Source organism: Rousettus aegyptiacus, unplaced genomic scaffold (assembly GCF_014176215.1).
Source record: "Rousettus aegyptiacus isolate mRouAeg1 unplaced genomic scaffold, mRouAeg1.p scaffold_m13_p_11, whole genome shotgun sequence".
NCBI classification, from domain to species: Eukaryota; Metazoa; Chordata; class Mammalia; order Chiroptera; family Pteropodidae; genus Rousettus; species Rousettus aegyptiacus.
Window position 1 is genome coordinate 90,667,683 of NW_023416286.1, and position 6,631 is coordinate 90,674,313.

At 51.2% G+C, this 6,631-nt stretch overlaps 1 long non-coding RNA gene across 1 annotated transcript; it reads left to right on the forward strand.

The window, feature by feature from the left end:
- Positions 1 to 216: 216 nt before the first annotated feature.
- Positions 217 to 2,976, forward strand: LOC107517456. The gene is made up of 3 exons (XR_001598524.2): positions 217 to 349; positions 761 to 878; positions 2,758 to 2,976. It is a non-coding gene; the product is annotated as an uncharacterized LOC107517456 (long non-coding RNA).
- The last annotated feature ends 3,655 nt before the right edge of the window (positions 2,977 to 6,631 follow it).

The following is a 6,631-nucleotide window of genomic DNA, read 5'->3' on the forward strand; positions in this document are numbered from 1 at the left end:
GAGGGTGAACAATGATAATACGAGAGCAAGGTGGGCTTTGGAAAAGAAGTGAGCTCTGCCTGGGATGCGATCAAATACCAAGTGATTTTAGTTTCTATAGTGCAGACCATTATTACGGGATGGTGTTTTCTCCACAAGCAAATGTAGAAAATTTATATCCACAGACACAACATGGCTACCATATTTCTTCTTTACTGTGGGTGTTTTGACAATCACTTACCCTTACTCATTTTTGCTTGCTTGTTCATCTGCTCTTTCCTCCAAGGTCTGATCTGCCTTGTGAGGTCATGGGTGTTTCACAAGCTGTGAGAAGAAGAGGCTGCGATTTCGTCTCTTCAAACAGAAACAGGTGAGCCAGGCAATCCCCTCTATGAGACTGAGAAGAGAAGTCCGCAGAAGAGGAATATTAGTGAGGGTGTCCTGCCTCGGGGTCATGACTCACCTTTTAGGAGAAGGCTTAACTAATCCTTTGGGAGGGAGCTTAACTAACCCTACAGCTGTCTGAGATTTAGATTTTCTGAGAGCCAACAGGAGAGGTGAGTGTCTGCTAATGAGGAGGTAAAGAAAGAGCAAAAGGGAAAATTGTAGAAGCACCAAGGATGTGGGGTCCGGTCTTCGGCTCGATTCCCAGGGGTAGTGTAAGGTACTGCCAGGTACTGTGGAGCCAGCGAACAAAGGAGAACTGTGGTTTTATTAGAAGTAATGTATTGGGATAATTATGCAAAGTAGTCAGTGTTTCTCCCCAACCTCTGCTCATCAGAAATCCCTTTGCTTGGACCCTGAAGGCCTCTCGTGCCTCCCAACCGAAGATGGCAACATTCGTTAGCCACCCACTGTGGCGGCAGAAGCCAAGACGACGCAACCTGCCCAGGAGTTAGGTGAGAGAGAGGCACCTGGGCGCAGAGGGCAGGGCAAGGCTCCCCAGCCCTCCCAGACTCCCAGGCGAGGACAGATGCGTGGGGCCGGGAAAGGGAGGAGGGGAAGGAGGGTGGCGCCGGACGCGCCCGCCTGTAGCAAAGTGCTTTCTTGTCCAGAGTTGGCAGCTTGGAGGAGGCTGAGCGGCCCCCATTGGTCCTTCTTGATGCTTTCCTATGGACGGTGCTCGTTCTATGACTCAGTGGCTCATCGGGTGACATGAGGGTAGGGATCTGTCAACCTTCCACGGGGCTGAAAAGCAACGAGGTCGACCTAGACTAGGGTTTCTAAACTTTGGCAATTTAGTGTAGTAATGATATTATGTGCCGAATAACCCCTTGTTGTAGGGCTGCCCTGTGAACTGCGGGATGTTTAGCAGCATCCCTGGACTCCACCCACGAGATGTTAGTAGCATCACCACTCCAGGTATAATAACCCGAAATGTTTCCAGACATTGCCCAGTGTTCCCTGGGGGGCACGATATACCCCGAGTCGAGAACCACTGGTCTAGACCAAACCAGATCGAAACCTTCCACTGAGCAAGGATCTCTCTCTCTCCCTCTCTCTCTAACCACCTTCTTCCTCTCCTCCCCTCCCAGAACTGCTCTCTCCTCTCTGTCTCTAATACCTTCGTCTCAGTTACAGCCCTGTCTGGCCTGGACAGCTGCTGAAGCTCTTGTCCTAACTGGTCTCTTGTATCCCTCTTCTACCATCCCAGAATTAGACTCCACACATTTAAAAAATGTCTGCTCTGTGCTTAAATGCTTTGGGCTTTCCCATTTTCATAGGATGAAGAGAAAATCTTTCGCCATCTGTCCGGCCCTGCGTGCCCACGCTCCTGTGAAGACTCCTTGCCCCCATTCACCCCTTCGTCCTCCGGGCTCCAGCAACTCTGCTCTTCTTTCCTCCTTCGGGTGGGCTGTGATGCGTCCAGCACAGGGCCTTTGCACATGCCGCTCCTCTGCCTGAGATCCTCTCCCCCACATACCCTTCTGGTCCAAGCATCACATTCCTCTAACAGCTTGAGCATCGCTTCCTTGGGAAGAGCCTTCTCTGCCTGCTCAGGAGGAATCAGGCTCCTCCTGCCACTCGTATCAGTACGAGGGGCTCCTCGCCAGCCCTCCTCGGTTGCGATTTCACACCAGAGGGTTTTTACCTGGTTGCTGTCCCTCTCCTCTGGCTTGTATGACGTAGGAGACTAGTACTGACTTCCTTCCTCCTCCCTCTCTTCGGCTTCTTTCTTGGCCTTCCTCTCTTTTTGCTTTTAATGGACCAAGTCCGCGTGAGTCTGCTCAGCCCCATCTGTAGCTGTCCCTTTCCAGCAACCTACCATTATCCCTCCCTCCCTTTCTGCGGGCGAAGGAGTCTTTTGAAGGGATATCAAGTTGCTGGAAAGATGCCACCCAAAGCTTTCTTTGTGGGACCCCTTGGAGGTGAGGAAAAAAGGCCCAGTCTTTTCTTCAAAGCAAAGAGGAGCTATGCGCCTTCCAAACACATCTCAGCCGTAATGCTGCCCGGGGCTCTATAGCCTGTGTATCTGATGATAAAAAAAAAAAAAAAAAAAAAAAGTAAAAAGAAAATCACACAATGGCAAAAAAAAAAAGAAAATCTAAGTCACAGCGTGATTTTTCAGGCAAAGTCTGCTGTGGCAGGGCTTGTGGCAGTAGGCGAGAGAAAGTATAGTCAATGATAATGGCTGATAGTGGTGCGGCTGATGGGTCGTGACCTTGTCTGGCTCCTCCGATTCTGGTTTGTGGTTCTATCCCAAGTCTGTAATGGCCTATAAAATAATAGACGGCTTATCCTGGTCTTTCCTCCTCATCGCAAATCGCATTTCTCAAGACGACAGATACATGGAATTCACAGGATGGAACCGTGTCCGGAAAACTGTCCCCCGCGTGCTAGATTGCTACCGATTCAGGACCTCACGCCTCGGGTGCGACTTCGATCCATCTCCTCCGCGTGGTCCCACCGTGAACAAGCCTTCCCGGTGTCCATCTTGTGTTTCTTCCATCTCAGTCCCTTTGGGCTGTCTAAATGCACTCTTTATTTCCAGACGAAAGCTTCAGAGAGTGTTCGGTGCCGAGGAATAATGAAGGCAGGATACCTCTTCCAATCTTGAGGAGTCAGTGCTGGTGAGAGAGCTCCTAATCCTCGTACGGGAATAACGATCTCTGTCGGTTATCGGGCACTGTCCACATTTGTTGTCGCATCACAGTGGACGGTAACCAAACACCGAAGGCCCCGGGCGGGGGTGGGAGGTGTTCTTCTCAGCTGGAAATTCCGTCTTACGAGTCATTCTGTCATGAACACCTCGGGCCACGTTCTTGTTTGCTTGACAAACTCAGGCAGAAACGCTCACTGAGAAAACTCCCAGAAGAGCTTGAGAGGGAATCGGGTCACCGTCCTGGTTGTTGCTTTAAGCTGTCTGAGGGCGGAGACCGTCCCCCTCCCCACACACCTCCGCGTCATAGTCCTAGAGCCCAGCAGAGCGCTTGGCGCGGAATGGTCCCAGTAAAAACTGGTTCATCCGTGTGAGTGGCAAACAACAGGGCACAGAGCTGGGCGGGAAGGAGGACGGAGAAAATGTGATTAAGGGAGAAAGAGTGGTGGCAAACAAGCTACCGTTATCTTATTTTAAAATACGTCTCCAATCTTATCGTCCTCCTCCGGCTGTCTCTGAGACGCCTTCTTAAGTGATTGCTATTTTTCACGTGTATTCATAACCGGGAAAGACGAATGCAAAGTGTGGACTCCCTTGGGCCACGCAGTGAACCTGTTCAGCCCTTTCTCTGTTTTAACACACGCTTGCTTCCTTTCTGACCTTTAATAGATTCATGTCTGCCTGACATTGTTAGACAGTTGCTGTCAGACAGGGACAAAAGCTGTGTCACCGAAAATGTTATAGTCTAACCCGGTGTAACGTAGAGTTCCTTCAGCAGAGAGATCTAGGAGGCGTCAATGAAGCGTCACTCCCGGAGGGGGAGCATCCGTACGTACAGGTGCCGGCGGCTCCCGATTCGTGCGAACCTGTTCGAATGTTCTTTCCTTAGCCCTGGAGGCCTTCGTTCTGCTGGGAGAATGTTCCCGGAGCCTGGATACGAAAGTTTATCCACCTTCTTTTCCTCCTCCACCAGCTTATGCTGGACATCATAACAGGAATGCATTCGACAGTTTTTCTTAAGAAAGGAGATGTTCGTTAAGCGCGCGCGAATCGGATGCCCAGCTCTTCGGGGTGTAAGGAACCGAAGATGCACGTGCCCCTTCGCGGAGCTGCAATCCGGATGTGGCGCTACCAGTCTAGCTGGGGACGTTATATTTACACGGCGGAAGGGCTGGGCTCGGACTCCGCTTCGAGGCCCTGGTCCCCAGCAATGGCCTCTGCTCCTCGGGCTTCTTCTGTGCTCCACGTCCTGCTCGCCTCGCCTCAGCATCCTTGTCTTCTCCGATTCCCGGGCTCCGTCATGGCGCCGAAGATGCTAACGCGCTCGGCACGACACGCTGTTCCTCCGGCGAGCGGCTCGCGCCCTTCGGCGGCCCGGCCCGTTAGAGACGCTGCGCCGTTTTCCCGTCTCGATGGCTCAGCGCTCGTTGGCGGTGTGGCGTCGCCTAGCTCGCTCGTCTCTCTGTGTCCGTTTTGGGTTTTTACATTCGTGTCTTGAGGATGTCCTTACTTGTGCCACAGTATAGGCCGAGGAGGAGAAATACAAGGAGACATATTTCTTCGTACCCGTGTCGCCGTTGTTAGCCCGGCAATGTTTATGTACCATGAAGAAAAACGTGCTGCCCATCGAACTATGACACGGTGCTTTCTATCACGTCCGTCTCAACAGACCTTCCAATTTGGGAGACGTTAACATGTAAAAAAAAAAAAAAACAATCAACAAAACGGGTTTGTGTATCTGACCCATCCATAGACTTAGCGGTATGCCATGCCCAACATTCTACACTGGGCACCACCACCGACGTTCACTGTGCTTGTAGAAGCGCTCCGTTCCACCGCAGTTATCATCGCGTGACTCTCAGAAGCACCGAGAGCGCCGCGGTGACAGCCGGGTCTCGTGCGTGGTCGGTGGGCAGAGCCTAGCGCTCCGATGCGACTTGTGTTACAATGCTATTCAGCTTCCATGAGGCCATTTATTTACTTTGAAGCCAGCATTCTTTCTATGAGAATTTCTTCTAAAATAATAGCCACTCTTCGTGCCTCCCACAAATCACCATCCTTGCACGCTTGCTGCTGACTCGGCACTGGCAGCAGACGTCTGTTTCCCAGGGCGGTCCCGGCGTTCGCTTCCAGCGGTGGGGGACGAAGGCGGCTGGCCTCCGTCACACAAGCTCCTCGCGCGGGAAGGACACGCAGGGCTATGTTTTCTGAGAGAGAGGAGAGAGAGGAGAGAGGGGAGAGAGAGAGAGAGGGAGAGAGAGAGAGAGAGAGAGAGAGAGAGAGAAGAGAGCGAGTATATGCTAGAGAGATAGAGATACTCTCGATCTCATTGCTCTTCTTCTCTTACTCTGCTCTCTCTCGACATCTCGCTCCGCTCTCTATCTCCTCTCTCTACTGCTCGCGAAATCTGAGAGGACTGCCTGCTTCCTTTTTCTTTCTTTTTTTAATGTTATAATAGGAAACTTTGCTCAGGGAAGAATATATTCGTTCAAAGCTGTGAAAAGTGACCACCTTCGTGATGAGCTGTCGGGGGATGTTAATGGTTTGCTCAGGCGTCAGTTAGCCTAGCTTTCCTTTGGGAGTCATAGGACAGACGGACAGGGACAGAGGACCGTCTGCTTTGTGGAACGCTGGCTATTATCTACTGAGCCACCTACTATGTGCCACGCACTGTTAAAAACAAGCCAGAAGCCCGAGCTGCTGACTTCTCATACCACTCACAATGGGTAGGTGATATTACTAGCGACGTCTCACAAGTAAGGAAACTGAGTATTACATGTCGAGTTTGTGCACCCTCAAAATTCCCATGTTGAAATTCTAACCCTCAGTGCAGCTGTCTTTAAAGCCCTCATTGGAGCACTCACACTTTTCATCTCCACACACGGGTGCCCGAAGGTATGCACGCACACAGACCCACGCACACAGACCCACACACACAGACCCACGCTGGGCTCCCCCTCGGGCTGGTCCGCCCCCTCATCCAGGATTCGGAGTGTAACCTCTCATGCTTGGGCTCTTGGTCTAGGTGTTGGCATTGATCTGAAACATCCTTCTTTCCCTGATCTACCTGTTCACAGCCTCCTCACTTGGCAAGCCCAGTTCAAACCTCCTCAAAGACTTGTCTTCCATCCCTTCAAACAGAATTCTTTCCCCACTAACTCGAGGTCTCAACGTCTGCTGCCCATTTTGCCTTCCCGTGGAGATGATTACGACTCTGTCATCCTCATGAGATCTTGGGGCACAGGACCTTTGTCTTGCGAATTTTCATGTGTCCCCCACAACATCTTGACTGGCCTTCTTGATGCAGAAGGTACTTGATATGTTTTCTTGCAGTCTCTAGATCACCCCAATGAAGGCTTCCAAACAGGCTCCAAAAATTCACCAACCTTTGGGGATGAAAGGCAAAGACCTGGAGCCTTGCCCTTGGCTTTCATTTGAAATACCCCATAAAGGCCGAGAGCTCTTTCTTATATCTTTACTGGAAAATGAAGTGTGGCCTATGGTCACCAAGTGCGCTTTGTGGTCTTATTTCATCGTCCACCAACTTATGAG